We start from the raw sequence: 14,586 nt of genomic DNA, 5'->3' as shown, positions 1-14,586 counted from the left end.
AGTTGTGCAAGTCATCATCTCAACTTGGAAGGCGGTTAAAACTTTCTTTTTTTTTTCAGGGAACACAAATAGCAGATCTGACCACTTGACCAGACCCAAGTGATAATTAGTTTGATCGAACGGTTTCAGTGTTTTTTTTTTATGTTGGCTTCAGGATTCTGCATTACCCGGGTAACTTAAGTCGTGTAACGAACATGACACCATTTATGCTATTTCGAGTGATTTTGGTGATCGTATGATAATGCAATTAATTGGACTAATAGTTTTATTAAGTGAACATTTCTAGATCCCAGGGATGAAGTAAAAAGGCCATGCAAAACAATACACGAAGAAAGAACTCAAAAAAACGCTGAATTGGATGAGTTCTGCAGAAAACAGGAGCACCGGAATAACCGATGCATGCAGCATCGGTGCATCCGATGGTTGTCGGGAGTTCCGACACTCTGGCATCGGTGCAAATCTGAGCACCAAATAGAGATCAAGCGAAGACCAAGTCAAGATAGCCAGGTCACCGGTTGAACCGACAGAGTCAAACTAGGCATCTGTGCTTTGGATGTACTATGTTCCAGAGACGATGTCAAGCACGCAGGAGCCAAGCCTTCAGCACCGGTTCAACCGACGGCGCATCGGTGCATACCGTCGGAGCATTGACGTCAGCAGAAGAGAGAGATCCAACGGCTAGTCCAGTTGCTGTTGTGACCGGTTGAACCGACGCCCAAAGCATCAGTTCATCCGATGGTCTCTGGAGTCGCTATAACTGTGTCAGTAAGCTAACGGCTACTTCAGTTGCTGTGAGTGACCGGAAGTTCCGGCGCCTCTTCACCGGAAGTTCCGATGCCTACGCAGAATTCTACCAACAGCTATAAACGGCTAGTTCGACTTGGAGGCCTATATATATGTGCTCCCCCGGCCATTTGAAGATTGCTGGAGTTGCTGGACATCCCACTCACACTCAAGAACACCTCCAAGCCATCCAAGAGTATAAAGATCAAATTCTTAGTCCTTAGCACAAGCTTTGTGAGTGTTAGTGCTAGGTTAGCTCTTGAGTGAGTGATCAAGCAAGGTTTATATCCTTGTGCTGTGGTTCTAGAGTGAACCATCCTTGTATCTTGGTGCGCCGGCCATCCTTGGAGCTTTGGTGACTCGCCGGCAAGTCAACGACCCTCCGGCTTGGTGTGGAACGGCGTCTACGACATTGTGCGGGGGACGAAGACCCCTCCTTCGTGGGCAATCTCCCTTAGTGAAGATCGGGATCAAAGTGACCATGATTGTGTTCACGGAAGAGACTTGATTGCCGGGAAGCGATACTCTTCGTGAGTGCTTCAACAACGTGGACGTAGGGGCACCTTTGTGGCAATCCGAACCACGGGATAAATCCTTGTGTCGAGAGTTCGCTTCCTCTCATCCCTCTCATTAAGCTTTCGTATTTCATATTGCAACTTGTGTGCCTTTACTTTCTTAGTGTAGTTTCTTATTAGGATTGTCTATAGGTTGCAAATTTTTTTTGGAATAAGGGTTTCACACTAAGGTGAATCGTAGTTGCACATCTAGATAGCTTGAATTAGTTTAAATTTTGTGCAAACTAGTTGGAGCCATAGATTTAGATTTTAATAGTGCCTAATTCACCCCCTCCCCCTCTTAGACTAGAGCACCCGATCGCTTTCAAGTCGGATGGAAACTACGAGTCAAAGTTTTACATTATGATCTACAACGTGCCGTATGAATTTGGCATTTGTTTATTGAGAGCCATCTGGCCTTTGGGAGTAGCGTCTCTTGAGAAGGAATGTCCTTCAACTGAATGAATTTGAATGCAAGCCCAGACCTTGTGCCGTGCTGGATGCAGGGTTAACCGAACCGTCGGTAACCGGTCCGGTATGAAACCGGTCAAAATTTAAAATTTAAATTTGAATTCAAAAAAATGAAAAATTCCCAAAAAATTCCTAAAAATATTTCAAGGTGCAAAGAATCTAATGGTGTCAAATTTTCTCAAAAATTCGTTCATTATTATGGTTTGCGGAATTTATAAGTTAAATAAAAAAAGCGTGCATACGAAAGTATACAAATACAATGTAAAAATAGTATAAAAAATGGTTGGAGGGTTCATTTAGACTAAAATATGTTATACAAACATTTATTTAGTATACTTTGCGGGCATTTGAATTTAAACCAAAAAAGAAAAAAATTGAATTTGACCGGTTACCAGTCAAACCGGCCGGTATACCGGTCAAACCGGCCGGTATACCGGTCTAACCGGCCGGTATACCGGTCAGAACCGGTTGAACGTGGAAGTTTGAATTCAAATTTAAATTCCACCGGTTCCGACCGGTAACCGGCCAAACCGGACCGGTATACCGGAACCGGAGGCCGGCGGTTACCGGTCACCGGTCGGATATGTTAACCCTGGCTGGATGAAGCTAAAAAACAGCAAGCACAGTTGGATCTCGGATGGCCACTTATGACTTATCCTGAACCTGAATTGACGGTAATGGTGAACGAAAGCCCACTTTTCGTGGTCTTAGGAATTTCGTGTAAACTGGTCCAATGAACATGGGGCTGCTTTTCATGAGTAGCTTGTCGGTTCTTCTAAACCACTCAAACGAAAAGTGCACCCCTAAAAGAAACCATGCTCTTACTGTTATTTGCGTGACTTGAAGAATCTACCTAAAAGGATGGACTAGAGAAAACGGGTTTTTGTCACCGTTTTTATGCCTGTTTGTAGCAACAGAGGTCGCAAATCATGTATACATCTGTAAAGCAAAATTTATAAGATTGACGGTCAATCGATCGTTATATTGTGATAGTTAATGGATCAGCACAGTTCTAGTCGTATTTGCACTGTCGATAAGCTTTGCTGGAACGGACAGGCAAGGCCCGTCGCATACAAGAACAATGTGCGCGCTGTATTTTCACCGTTCCGCCGCATTCCTGAAACTCCAATGATGATCTGTGCCAACTTGTTAGTTGTTACAGGTCTTCGCTTCAAATCCTCAATCCAAGAAGTATACGACACTGGTTTGTTGTTTGATGGCACAGTGAAAGCTACTTCCAGAATAAACAAGTAGAGCTCTTGCTTAGAGATTCTTCAGAGCGGGACCAGAGCATTATTGTTTTCAGCTCCACCAATCTTATTTTGTTCCTCAGTTTGTCCAATTTGTTCAGCAAATCTGAAAGTATTCGTTGATTCAATAAGATGGTATCTGCAACTGCCATGCTGGAAGAATTAAAAACAGGAAACCAAGGCTTGATGGTGATATTGTTTGCATCTTGTGGCATCTCAAACGTCTTCTATTCACCGCATTGGCTGACTTTGCTTCTACATTATTTTTTTCCTTTCTTAATGTCGTTTCTTTTTCAGACATTGACTTTGTTTGCGTATAATGATGCCATTTGATGTGTGACATATTTTTGACAAATTGGTGTTTGCGCTCATTTTTCTCAGACTTTCACATGTCTCCAATTATTGGAGGATCCAGTTTTCCGATATTGAGATCGAGGAGTATGTTATTTTCTTTTGGGAAAGTCTAGGTGTATATTCTTCTTATTGATTGAAAGGTCCAAGTGTATATTCTTATTGAGATCCTAAATGACATGGGATCTAACAAAATGTAACACCCAGGAACAGCGGACGGTCCGCAGGGGGGCGGCGGACGGTCCGCCCGAGGTGACGCCCAGATATTTACCTCTTTGTGGGACCCGCTTGTCATATCTTCCTCCTCCCTCTACTCACTCCGTCCCGAAATGAGCGGAGCTCGACCGCTCGCCTCGACGTCGCCCCCTCCCCTCGATCTCCCTCCTCCGGCCATCCTACCTCGATTCCTTGCGTGAGTACCTTCCCTAGCCCCTCCTCCACCTTCTCCGGCCCATAGCCCCACTCCTCCCTGGCCGGAATCGTCTCAACCACCGTGGGTCACCATTGGAGCCCCCTTGAAGCTTGCTCCATTGTCGATCCGCCTCTCCAGTCGTCCTCCGCTCCAACCGACCGTGGGAATGGGTTTGTGGTGAGTTGCTTGTGCTCCCTAGCCTCTGTTCCCCTTCTGTTGAGTGCCGCCGGCGTCGGTGAGCGACCGCCGCCGCCGCCGCGCTCGCTGCCGCCTGGTGCGCGGTGTCAAAGATAGGAGTCGTGGACGGTCCGCCCAGGGGGGGGCGGACAGTCCGCAGGCCAAGTTAGGATTTGTCCAGAGACGATGTTGTCTCTGGTGGTTCCGTAAAATAGAACTACGGATGGTCCGCTATTAGAGAGCGGACAGTCCGCCGTAGAGCTCGAAATTTGTCCAGAGACGATGTCGTCTCTGGTGGGTTTGCAGGGTTGAACTGCGGACAGTCCACCGTAGGGTCTAAAAAGTTGTCCAGAAATGTTTTCGTCTCTGGTGGGTTGGCAGGGTGCACGGCGGACGGTCCGCCAAGTACTTTAGCGAGTTAACCTGCGGACGGTCCACTGTTTGAGTGCGGACAGTCCGCCGTATAGGGTTGAGTTTTGTCCAGAGACGTTGGGGGATCTGGTGGGACTGCGTAGTTGAACTGCGGACGGTCCGCCATTTGGTTGCGGACAGTCCGCTGGGCTTTACGTTTTGGGGGTAGTGAGTACATAGTTTGAGTTGCACTCAATCATTTCATATGCATTCGTGTAGCGTCCGCAGCTGAGGGCGTCATGTTTGAGGCGATCGCGACTCCGCAGGAGCAGCCGGAGCAAACCCAGGAGGAGAAGCGTGAGAACCCGGCCCAAGGCCCGCCTAACCCTAGCACTGAGCAGCAAACGCAAGGCAAGCCCCGGTGCATGTCCCATTACTTTTAAATTTATGACACCTACTTATATTTCTAATACTTGTGCAGTAGGTTCAGGAATTGGTTGGAACTCTAGTTGCATGATCCTTAGGTTCCCCTGAGTTATACTAGTATATATATGACGATAGCAGTGCTATGCTTAATGGTTCCCGATAGAAGACTGCTTAATGGTTCCCGATAGAAGACGAGTGATCTCTTGTCACTCGCGAGACATAGGATGTTAGAAGTCGAGTAATTTCCGGTTACTCGCGAGATATAAGATATATATATATATATATATATTATATTATATTATATATATATATATATATTCGTATTGCAGTACATGAGTTATTGTTTTTTATATGGGAATTGAGACCGGACGAGGAATGATGAGAATGTTTAGGGATGGTAGCAGGACAGGGTTTCTGGGTGCCTTAGCCCCATCTGTGTCGTTTAAGGACCGGTCGTTGTGGCAGTGCTTATCGGGGATTGAATTGTACTAACCGCATGCCGGGAGTAGGAGGTAGTCGAAACCGGTAAGCCTAGTACTGCCTTACTTCGAAAGTACAGGACTCCATCTCACCTCCTGGGGTAGTCGAGTAGTCGCAGAAAAATGGGGATGCATGTATTATTTTTGGTGGTCTCATGTTGAGCTCGGCTGACCATATGATGGTGGGGCGGTCCTGTAGTTCGAGGCGGGGAGGGGAAGGGTTGGTGCGTGTGGTCCGACGGGGCTTATGCGTGCCGTGTCGGTTAGGTCCACCTTGCAAGGTTAAATCGGATCGATTCGCCGTGTCTCGCGGATATGAGGGTCTTGATCTCTTTGTCACCTCGTAGCAAATGAGTTAGGATGGTAGAGATATGAAAAAAATGGATATTATTCTGAATCTTAAATTGGGTGCTTCAACATGCGTGTGTAGACAAGCGAACATTAGTGAGAGTCTATCCATATGAAATATGCGGTTAAAACCTTGAAAGTAATGATACACCTCTAGTCGCTACTTCTGCAAAACAAACCACCAGCCAAATGGCGTGCATGTCTAGATATGTGGGCTAAGCTATACCCACTGGTCGGGTAAGCCTTGCTGAGTATTAGTATACTCAGGGTTTGTTACCAACATTATTTCAGGACACGCAGACGTAGACTTGTCCCTGCTGCGTCAAGTTCATCCGCCGGGATGCAGAGGGATGGGAGATTGTGGAGCCAGACGTTTAGTTAGGGATCTCCCTAGGGCACACTTTTGGTAGTTGTATGCCCTCTCCTCTAGTGGGACCCGGATCTCAGCAACGCAAAAGTCTGTAAATTATGTATCTATTCAAACTTGGTTTGTAAAAACTTAAGGTGGAGAAATATGTATACTTGATGTATTTTCAAATTTGTGTCGTGCTTGTACTATCTGCGCCCACCTTCGCGTGGGACTATCGGTGTTGTTTCGATTGGGCTGTGGGTTGAGAAAGGATCGCCAAATTAAGCCGTTAAGCTAATGCGCCCGATGTGTTCAAATGACGGCCATTACGCTTCGGTTCTGTCACACAAAATCCTTCGGACAAGCTCTTTTTTCCTGTTCTGGATAACTCATTTGCAGGCTGGATAATTACCATAATCGTTTGTACTCCCAACCCTTGAGGCGCTCTCCCAACCCTTGAGGCGCTGAAGAGAAGATGACCTGGGGATAATGCCCTTTTGGGCTCATAAAAGTCATGCCAAGGTGTCTGTGACACTGTTCACCCATGAGACTCGGTCAGCTAATTTATGTTTCTCAATTTCCATCTAAGAACTCAAGTTGTAGTTTGCCACCAATTTTCTTTGCAGAATCTTGCATCTTCCTTGCACTTCTGGCTTGTCCCAATTGTCCATGGAATCTGTAGTCAACAATGCTTTATGTCCGTTTACTGGGTGCAAAATTTTTATTTTTTAAGAAGAAAGGTCAACCCAGAACTCATTTCATCCAATCAATCTCCGTCAATGCCATGTAAACTAACCAACCTGCATCTTTCAATATTTTCAACAACTGATGCAATCATCTTTTTTTTTTTAGTACACAACTGATGCAATCATCGCTCTCTAAGAAAATACTAGCTGTAGCTGATGCGGGAACTCCATTTGCTGTCTTCCATCCAACCAGGCCTTTTTTAGATTAAGGCCAAAGATCCAACCAGGCCTACTATCATGAAGCGTTAGAATATCACAAGTAGAATTACTAGGTCAGGAATGTTAGAGAGTCTATCTCGGATCCGTATATTCTATTCTATTTCTTAGCTATATATAGAAACGTATCTTGTGTTGATACGAACATGTAACCGTTCATGATTTGGACTTTATCTCTTGTACGTAATACCTGCATATAAATAGAAACCAGGCCACCCAATCTGGGTAAGGGCGTTCACCGTATTTTACATGGTAATCAGAGCAACCTCTTCCGCAGAGTTCATCAATGGCGTTGTCCTCAACTTCGACTTCGTCAACAACGTCTTCACTCCTCGGTCAATCTGTCTCTGAGAAACTCACCAGAGATAATTTTCTTTTCTGGAAGGCGCAGATCCTTCCTCCTCTCCGAGGCGCACAGCTCGACGGGCTCCTTGATGGGTCGCGCGCAGCTCCGACCAAGACCATTGATGTCGAGGCGACCGACAAATCGATCAAAAAGGTCGATAATCCTGAGTACGCCCTATGGGTGGCTCAAGATCAGCAAGTTCTTGGGTATCTCCTCAATTCTTTGTCCAAGGACGTGTTGATCCAAGTGCTTGAAGCCAAGACGGCGGCACAGGCATGGACAGCCATCACGTCTCTCTTCTCCGCGCACTCCAAGGCGCGGGTCACGAACCTGAAGATGCTGTTGTCGACCACAAGGAAGGGCGGCATGACTGCAGCCGCATATTACGCCAAGATGAAGACTATTCGCGACGAACTCGTGGCGACCGGCAAGGGCCCTGACGATGAGGAGTTCATCTCGTTCGTCCTCAACGGGCTTAACTTCGACTACAACTCCCTCGTCTCCTCTGTTTTGGGATGTATTGGCACCATCACCATCAACGACTTCTATGCTGAATTACTTTCCTTTGAGATGCGTCTTGCAATGCCCAAGGAAACTCTTGATGGTGAGGGTCAGTTTCAGTCCTCCGTCAATGCTGCTTCGCGAGGGCGTAGCGGTGGCTATCGAGGGGGTCGTGGTCTTCCCAACCGTGGCCGCACAACAGGAGGTCGTGGTCCAGGAGGTCGTGGATCGGGAGGTCGCACTGGTGGTGGCAAGAAGAAGGAATCATGCCAGATTCGCGGCAAAGGCGGACATGAAGCGCTTCGTTGCTGGTACAGATGGGATGAAAGCTATCAGGCTGAAGATGAGAAGAGTGCCAATGCTGTGGCATCATATGGCGTTGATACAAATTGGTACACGGACAGTGGTGCGACAGATCATGTCACGTCCGAGCTCGAGAAGCTAACAACGCGTGACAAGTACCACGGGCAGGACAAGGTGCACACGGCCAGCGGATCAGGTATGATTATTAGTCATGTTGGTAATGCATCTATTCATACCCCTATGCATAATCATGATCTGATTCTTAAAGATGTCCTTTGTGTTCCTAGCGCCCATAAAAACCTTATTTCCGTGCATCGTTTAGCCAAAGATAACAAATAGGCCTGCTAATGGGTTGGGTTGAAATGGGTTTTATGGGGTGGGTTTTGAAATGGGGTGTGTTTGGATGTGTTAAAATGGGTTGTATTAATTAATGGGGTGGGTCGGGGCGGGTTCTATATAAATGCGGGTTGAGGCGGGTTGGGGTGGGTTGAAATGGATACTTTTTACAAAATAGTATAACTATATATAAATGTGGGTCCCACATGAGAGCTGTACTCTGAAATTAAAACCACGTGTTTATATCAGAAAATTTTATCGAAATTGACTGAATTTTGTTGAAGATGATTCAGTATGACTGGCAACTATTTTGTGCAAATCAGTGTGGCTAGAACTACCTGTGGGCCCCACATGAAGAGCCGAACCCTGGAATTAAAACCTCGCGTTCACACTATAAAATTTTATCGAAATTGACTGAAATTTATTGGAGATGACTCAGTACGACTGGTAGCTACTCTGTGCAAAGCAGCGTGGTTAGAACTACACGTGGGCTCCACATCAAGAGACAGACCCTATAATTAAAATCTCGCGTTCACACTATAAAATTTTATCGAAATTGACTAAATTTTTTAGAGATGAGTCAATATGACTGACAGATGCTCTGTGCAAAGTAGTGTGGCTAGACATATATGTGGTCCCCACATTAAGTGTAGAACCACTAAATTCCTATTATAGTAGAACCCATGGGTTTTTATGTGTTACCCGTTTATAATGGGGCGGGTTGGTTATAGTTGAGAAATTAGCTAATTGGGTTGGGTGGGGTTGGGTATCTAAATATGTTAATTTTGGGTGGGGTTGGGTATGGTGCGGGTTCCAACCCATTACCAGGGCTAATAACAAAGCTTTTCTTGAATTTCACCCATCCTTCTTTCTCATTAAGGATCAGGTGTCGAAGAGAGTCATCCTCCACGGCAGGTGTGAAGGGGGACTCTATCCCTTGCCAGCACCAAATATAAAAGCGCATGATAAGCTCATCCTTGGAGTCCAACGTCCATCCTCTGAAGTCTGGCATAGCAGATAAGGTCATCCAGCTTTTCCTATAGTTAGGCATATTGTTAAGAGTCGTAATCTTCCATGTTTAGCAGAGTCTAAGTCCCAGTCAGTTTGTGATTCATGTCAACGTGCAAAAAGCCATCAGCTTCCCTATGGAGTTTTCACTAGTGTGTCTACTGTTCCTTTTGAGCTTGTTTTCTCAGATGTTTGGGGACCAGCTCCCACGTCAGTTGGTAGACATGAATATTATGTAAGCTTCATTGATGATTTTAGCAAATATGTTTGGATATATCTCCTTAAGAAGTCTGATGTTTATCAAGTCTTTCTTAATTTTCAAAATTTTGTTGAAAGACAATTCTAGTGCAAAATAAAAACTATGCAAACTGACTGGGGTGGTGAATATGAAAAAATTGAACTCTTTTTTCCAGAAAGTTGGCATTGTTCACCATGTTTCTTGTCCTCATGCTCATCAACAAAACGGCTCTGCAGAAAGAAAGCATCGCCACATAGTTGAAGTTGGTCTTGCCCTCCTTGCAAATGCATCTATGCCATTAAAATTCTGGGATGAAGCTTTTCTCACTGCCACCTATCTCATAAATATCTTGCCAAGCAAAGTTCTTGATTTTGATACCCCCACTAAAATCCTTCATGGTCATGATCCTAATTATTCCATGCTCCGCATTTTTGGTTGCGCTTGTTGGCCCAATTTGCGTCCGTACAACACAAGAAAACTTGCCTTTCGTTCTACTAGGTGTGTCTTTCTTGGCTATAGTCCTCTTCATAAAGGATACAAGTGTCTCGATCCTAGCACTGGCCGTGTTTATATTTCTCGTGATGTTATTTTTGATGAATCAATTTTCCCTTTTTCTGAGCTTCATGGGAATGCCGGTGCTCGTCTTCGAAAAGAAATTCTTTTGCTTCCTGAATTCTTACGCAATGGGGATCATGATATTTGCATTACTGATGTGACTAATGATCATAATCAGTGTGCTTCTAGCTGTCTTGATGGGTTGCAGGTTTCTCAGTTGAATCGGCCTGAACATTTGGACAACAATGGTGCAATTCCTGCTCAAAACGGTGCTGGTGACGTGCAATATGGTGTCCAGCAGCCTGGTGCGGCAATTGAGGATGAGATCCTCGTACCAGGGACACCTGCGCGCGCTGCCCTCTTCGATTCCGAGGATTCTGTCGGGCGATGCGGTGGCAGCCCTGACAACGGCCGATGTGGCGCGAACTCGGCTAGCCCTGACACGCAATGTGGCGCGGGCACACGCGGCGCTGGTGTGGTCTCGGCTGGCCTGGACGCGGGTAATGTTGGCGCAGCAATCGACACTGATGGCGAGACCTTTTTGCATGGTGACGCGTCCGCTGTTGTTGCACTTGGACCCGTGGCCCCTACTCCTGCTACGTCTTCAACACAAGGCCCTGCTGCGTCCTCAACACAAGCTGGCCCAGTCACCAGGCTTAAAAAGGGAATTAGTAAACCTAAAAAATATACTGATGGGACTGTTCGGTATGGCCTTTCATGTTCTGCAGAACCATCAAGTGTCAGCGACGCCTTGGTAAATAAACATTGGAAGTCCGGAATGGATGACGAATATTTTGCTCTTTTGAAGAATGGCACCTGGCATCTTGTGCCGTCATCTCAAGAAAAAAATGTTATAGACTGCAGATGGGTCTATAGGATCAAAACAAAGGCAGATGGCACATTAGACAGATACAAGGCACATCTAGTAGCCAAAGGGTTCAAACAGAGGTATGGAATTGATTATGAAGATACCTTTAGTCTAGTTGTTAAAATTACTACAGTACGACTTGTTTTATCTGTTGCTGTGACTAAGGGGTGGAAATTGAGGCAACTTGATGTTCAGAACGCGTTTTTGCATGGTGTTCTGGAAGAGGAGGTTTATATGAAGCAACCACCTAGGTATGAAAGTTTGGAATTTCCAAATTATGTGTGCAAACTTGATAAAGATATCTATGGATTAAAACAGACCCCGAGAGCTTGGTATTCAAGGTTAAGTGCAAAACTTCTCAAGCTTGGTTTTGTTGCATCAAAGTCAGATACTTCATTGTTTATTTACAAACATTCTGGAGTTACCTTGTATATGCTAGTTTATGTTGATGACATTATTGTCACTGGATCCTGTGATAAAACTATCTCTACACTATTGAAGGAGTTGAGATCTGAATTTGCACTCAAAGAGTTAGGTGATCTGCATTTCTTTCTGGGAATAGAAGTGAATCAAACTTCAGATGGAATTTCCTTGTCTCAAGAAAAATATGCTTTGGATCTCCTGCAACGAGTTGGCATGAAGAATTGTAAGGCGGCGCCTACTCCACTGTCGTCATCTGAGAAACTTTCAGCATTCAAAGGTGAACCACTGATAGCAGAAGATTGTACAAGGTACATGAGTATTGTTGGAGGATTGCAGTACTTAACTATTACTCGACCTGATATATCTTTTTCAGTCAATAAGATTTGTCAGTATCTACATGCTCCAACGATGGCTCACTGGTCAGCAGCTAAAAGAATTTTGAGATTCGTGAAAGGAACATTGAAATTTCGGTTGCATTTGTCCAAATTTGCGTCAATGCATCTACATGCATTCTCAGATGCCGACTGGGGAGGAGATTTGGACGATCGGCGCTCAACTGGAGGCTTTGCTATTTTTCTTAGTCAGAATTTGGTTTCATGGAGTGCTAGAAAACAGGCAACGGTCTCACGGTCAAGTACAGAAGCAGAGTATAAAGCTGTTGCTAATGCAACTGCCGAATTGATATGGATGCACTCATTGCTGGGTGAGCTTGGCATTCATCTCAAAGAACCACCATCAATGTGGTGTGATAATTTAGGAGCCACATATCTGTCAGCCAATCCGGTCTTTCATGCTAGAACAAAACATATAGAAATTGACTATCATTTTGTGCGAGAAAGAGTAGCACGAAAGGAGCTTCTTATCAGGTTTATTTCTTCTAAGGATCAGGTGGCGGATGGCTTTACTAAAGCATTGTCAATCCAAAGTCTCAAGGAGTTTCAACGCAATCTAAATCTTCGTGGCTAGTGGAAGTTTAGATTGAGGGAGGATGTTAGAGAGTCTATCTCGGAGTCTATTCCGTATATTCTATTCTATCTCTTAGCTATGTATAGAAACGTATCCTGTGTTGATACGAACATGTAACCATTCATGATTTGGACTTTATCTCTTGTACGTAATACCTGCATATAAATAGAAACCAGGCCACCCAATCTGGGTAAGGGCGTTCACCATATTTTACAAGGAAAGCTAAAGTTAGAATAAACCAGAACAGTTGCTATCATGTTGTTGTCGGTCAAAACCCACCGGCGAGTAGCGACAGTCAACACGAAGAGCCGGGAGGTCGCCGGGGCGCTGGCAGGCACTGCTTCCTCGGACAACAGCCCGCAATCCGGCACACGCCAAAGATTCCGGAGAATGTAAGGCGTGTCACCTGACCTATACCTGATCAGGAAGGTGCGAACGTGCTTTAAATGATTTGCCTGCATGCACAAACACGTGTAAACATTAGTCTGAGCCGTGGTCGGCTCCCCAGGACGACTCTTGCATCGGCTTTCAAAGAACCGATCAAGTCCCGGTGTCAGATTGGATCTGCATCTATCCGGATATTGATGAATAAAGCAAATAATTATGAAAAAACTTGCTTCAATTAAATCTAGCTGATCCGATCCACAACAGTAAAAGCTTCACCGCTAGATCGGAACGTCCTACACGTAATTAGGCCTAGCGAACATAACAGATAACTAAACCATAACAAAAAACAGAGGCCTAAGAACTAGCAAGAGCCGATTCCCGGAACAATCCCTATTAAGGCTAAAATAAAGCATCTATTACATCACCGGAACATCCAATCCGTTTGCAGGGCCTAACCTAGCAGATATTGAGCTAATCCTTATAAAATAAGAACAAATCATAACAGATTGGATCTACTGGATAGAAAAGAAGCAAGATGTTAACTCTACGCAACTAACCCTCTGCAATAAGAATTAGCTTAAGATCAAGCATGAATGCATAGAGAGAACATGATATTCGTAGATGGTAAGCAATAAAAAACATAATAGATCTACTAAAAATCATGCTACGAACATCAAGATAACTAGCACTACTCGCCATCAAAAATGCTTCAGTACGAGTAATACCAAGGTAAAGGCAAGAACAATGCTGCCCTGATCGCAAGAAGACGATCATAGCAGCATGACGCTTACTTGGATGAAACCCTAGAATTAGGGGCGGCGTTGCGCCAAGGTGTTGTTGAAAAACGTGATGACGTTCTCTCTTTTACGAATATCATAGGGTACATATTTATAGTCCGGAGACTTGGGAAACAATCTAAACTAATGTGTCCATATCAGACTCTATCTCTAACTCAATCTGAACTAAATCTAAGGATACATGGCCCACATGGCCCAAATGGTCACGTATGATCCGATTCATAAGCCTTCTTCAATTTCTTCATTAAGCCCAACTCACTCGCGGCCCATTAATTAACCCTGTTAATTTATGGCGATAACACATGTTCAATATCACATTTTCGATACTTGTGTGCAAAATAGCTGAGGTAGCGGTGGATTCATACATATTTAGTATATTGAGTGTCTCGAGCAAAACCATCAACGCCCTGCTGCATCCTGTGGTCTGTGGAACCATACCACTGCGACGGCAAACTATGGTGAGTTCACGTGAAAACATTGCCACCACAGCTACTTGTAATGTGGCTTCATAGCCCAGCCGATCAGTCCGTTTGTTGGCACTTGCCGTTATCTTCTCCCAGCGACACATTCGCTCGTCTGCGAAATTGACGAGTGCGGCGTCGAGGATGGGACTCAGCAGTGACAATGTGCTGGTACTGTCTGGGTGGGAAGTTGTTTTGGCGCCTCTGGCGCCTGTAATCTCTACTCTTCTTATTAATGAATGCTGGATATGTCAATGTCCAGGTCTTTCAAAAAAAAAAAAACAATGTGCGGGTAACCAAAGGAATGTCGTCCTCCCTTTTTACTTTCCTGGGACGGCATCGGAGGAAGCGAGCAAGAATCATCAGATTTTGCCGTGCATGCTCGTTGGACACGATTGCGAGATAGAAATATGCCTTGCGGATGAATGTGCGTCGGTCATGGCAGATCTTCATCTTCTTGAGCTTTTGGCAAATGATGCTCCGA

The 14,586-nt window shown here is 45.0% G+C and overlaps 1 non-coding gene across 1 annotated transcript; it reads left to right on the top strand.

Annotated features, from left to right (window-relative positions):
* Positions 1-7,691: 7,691 nt before the first annotated feature.
* On the top strand, positions 7,692-7,830 carry LOC120693664. Its single transcript, XR_005683120.1, has one exon. It is a non-coding gene; the product is annotated as a small nucleolar RNA Z247 (small nucleolar RNA).
* The last annotated feature ends 6,756 nt before the right edge of the window (positions 7,831-14,586 follow it).

The sequence above is a fragment of the Panicum virgatum genome, chromosome 9N, assembly GCF_016808335.1.
Source record: "Panicum virgatum strain AP13 chromosome 9N, P.virgatum_v5, whole genome shotgun sequence".
NCBI lineage: Eukaryota > Viridiplantae > Streptophyta > Magnoliopsida > Poales > Poaceae > Panicum > Panicum virgatum.
Note: the sequence above shows the minus strand (reverse complement) of the source record. Positions and strands in the feature narration are given on the sequence as shown.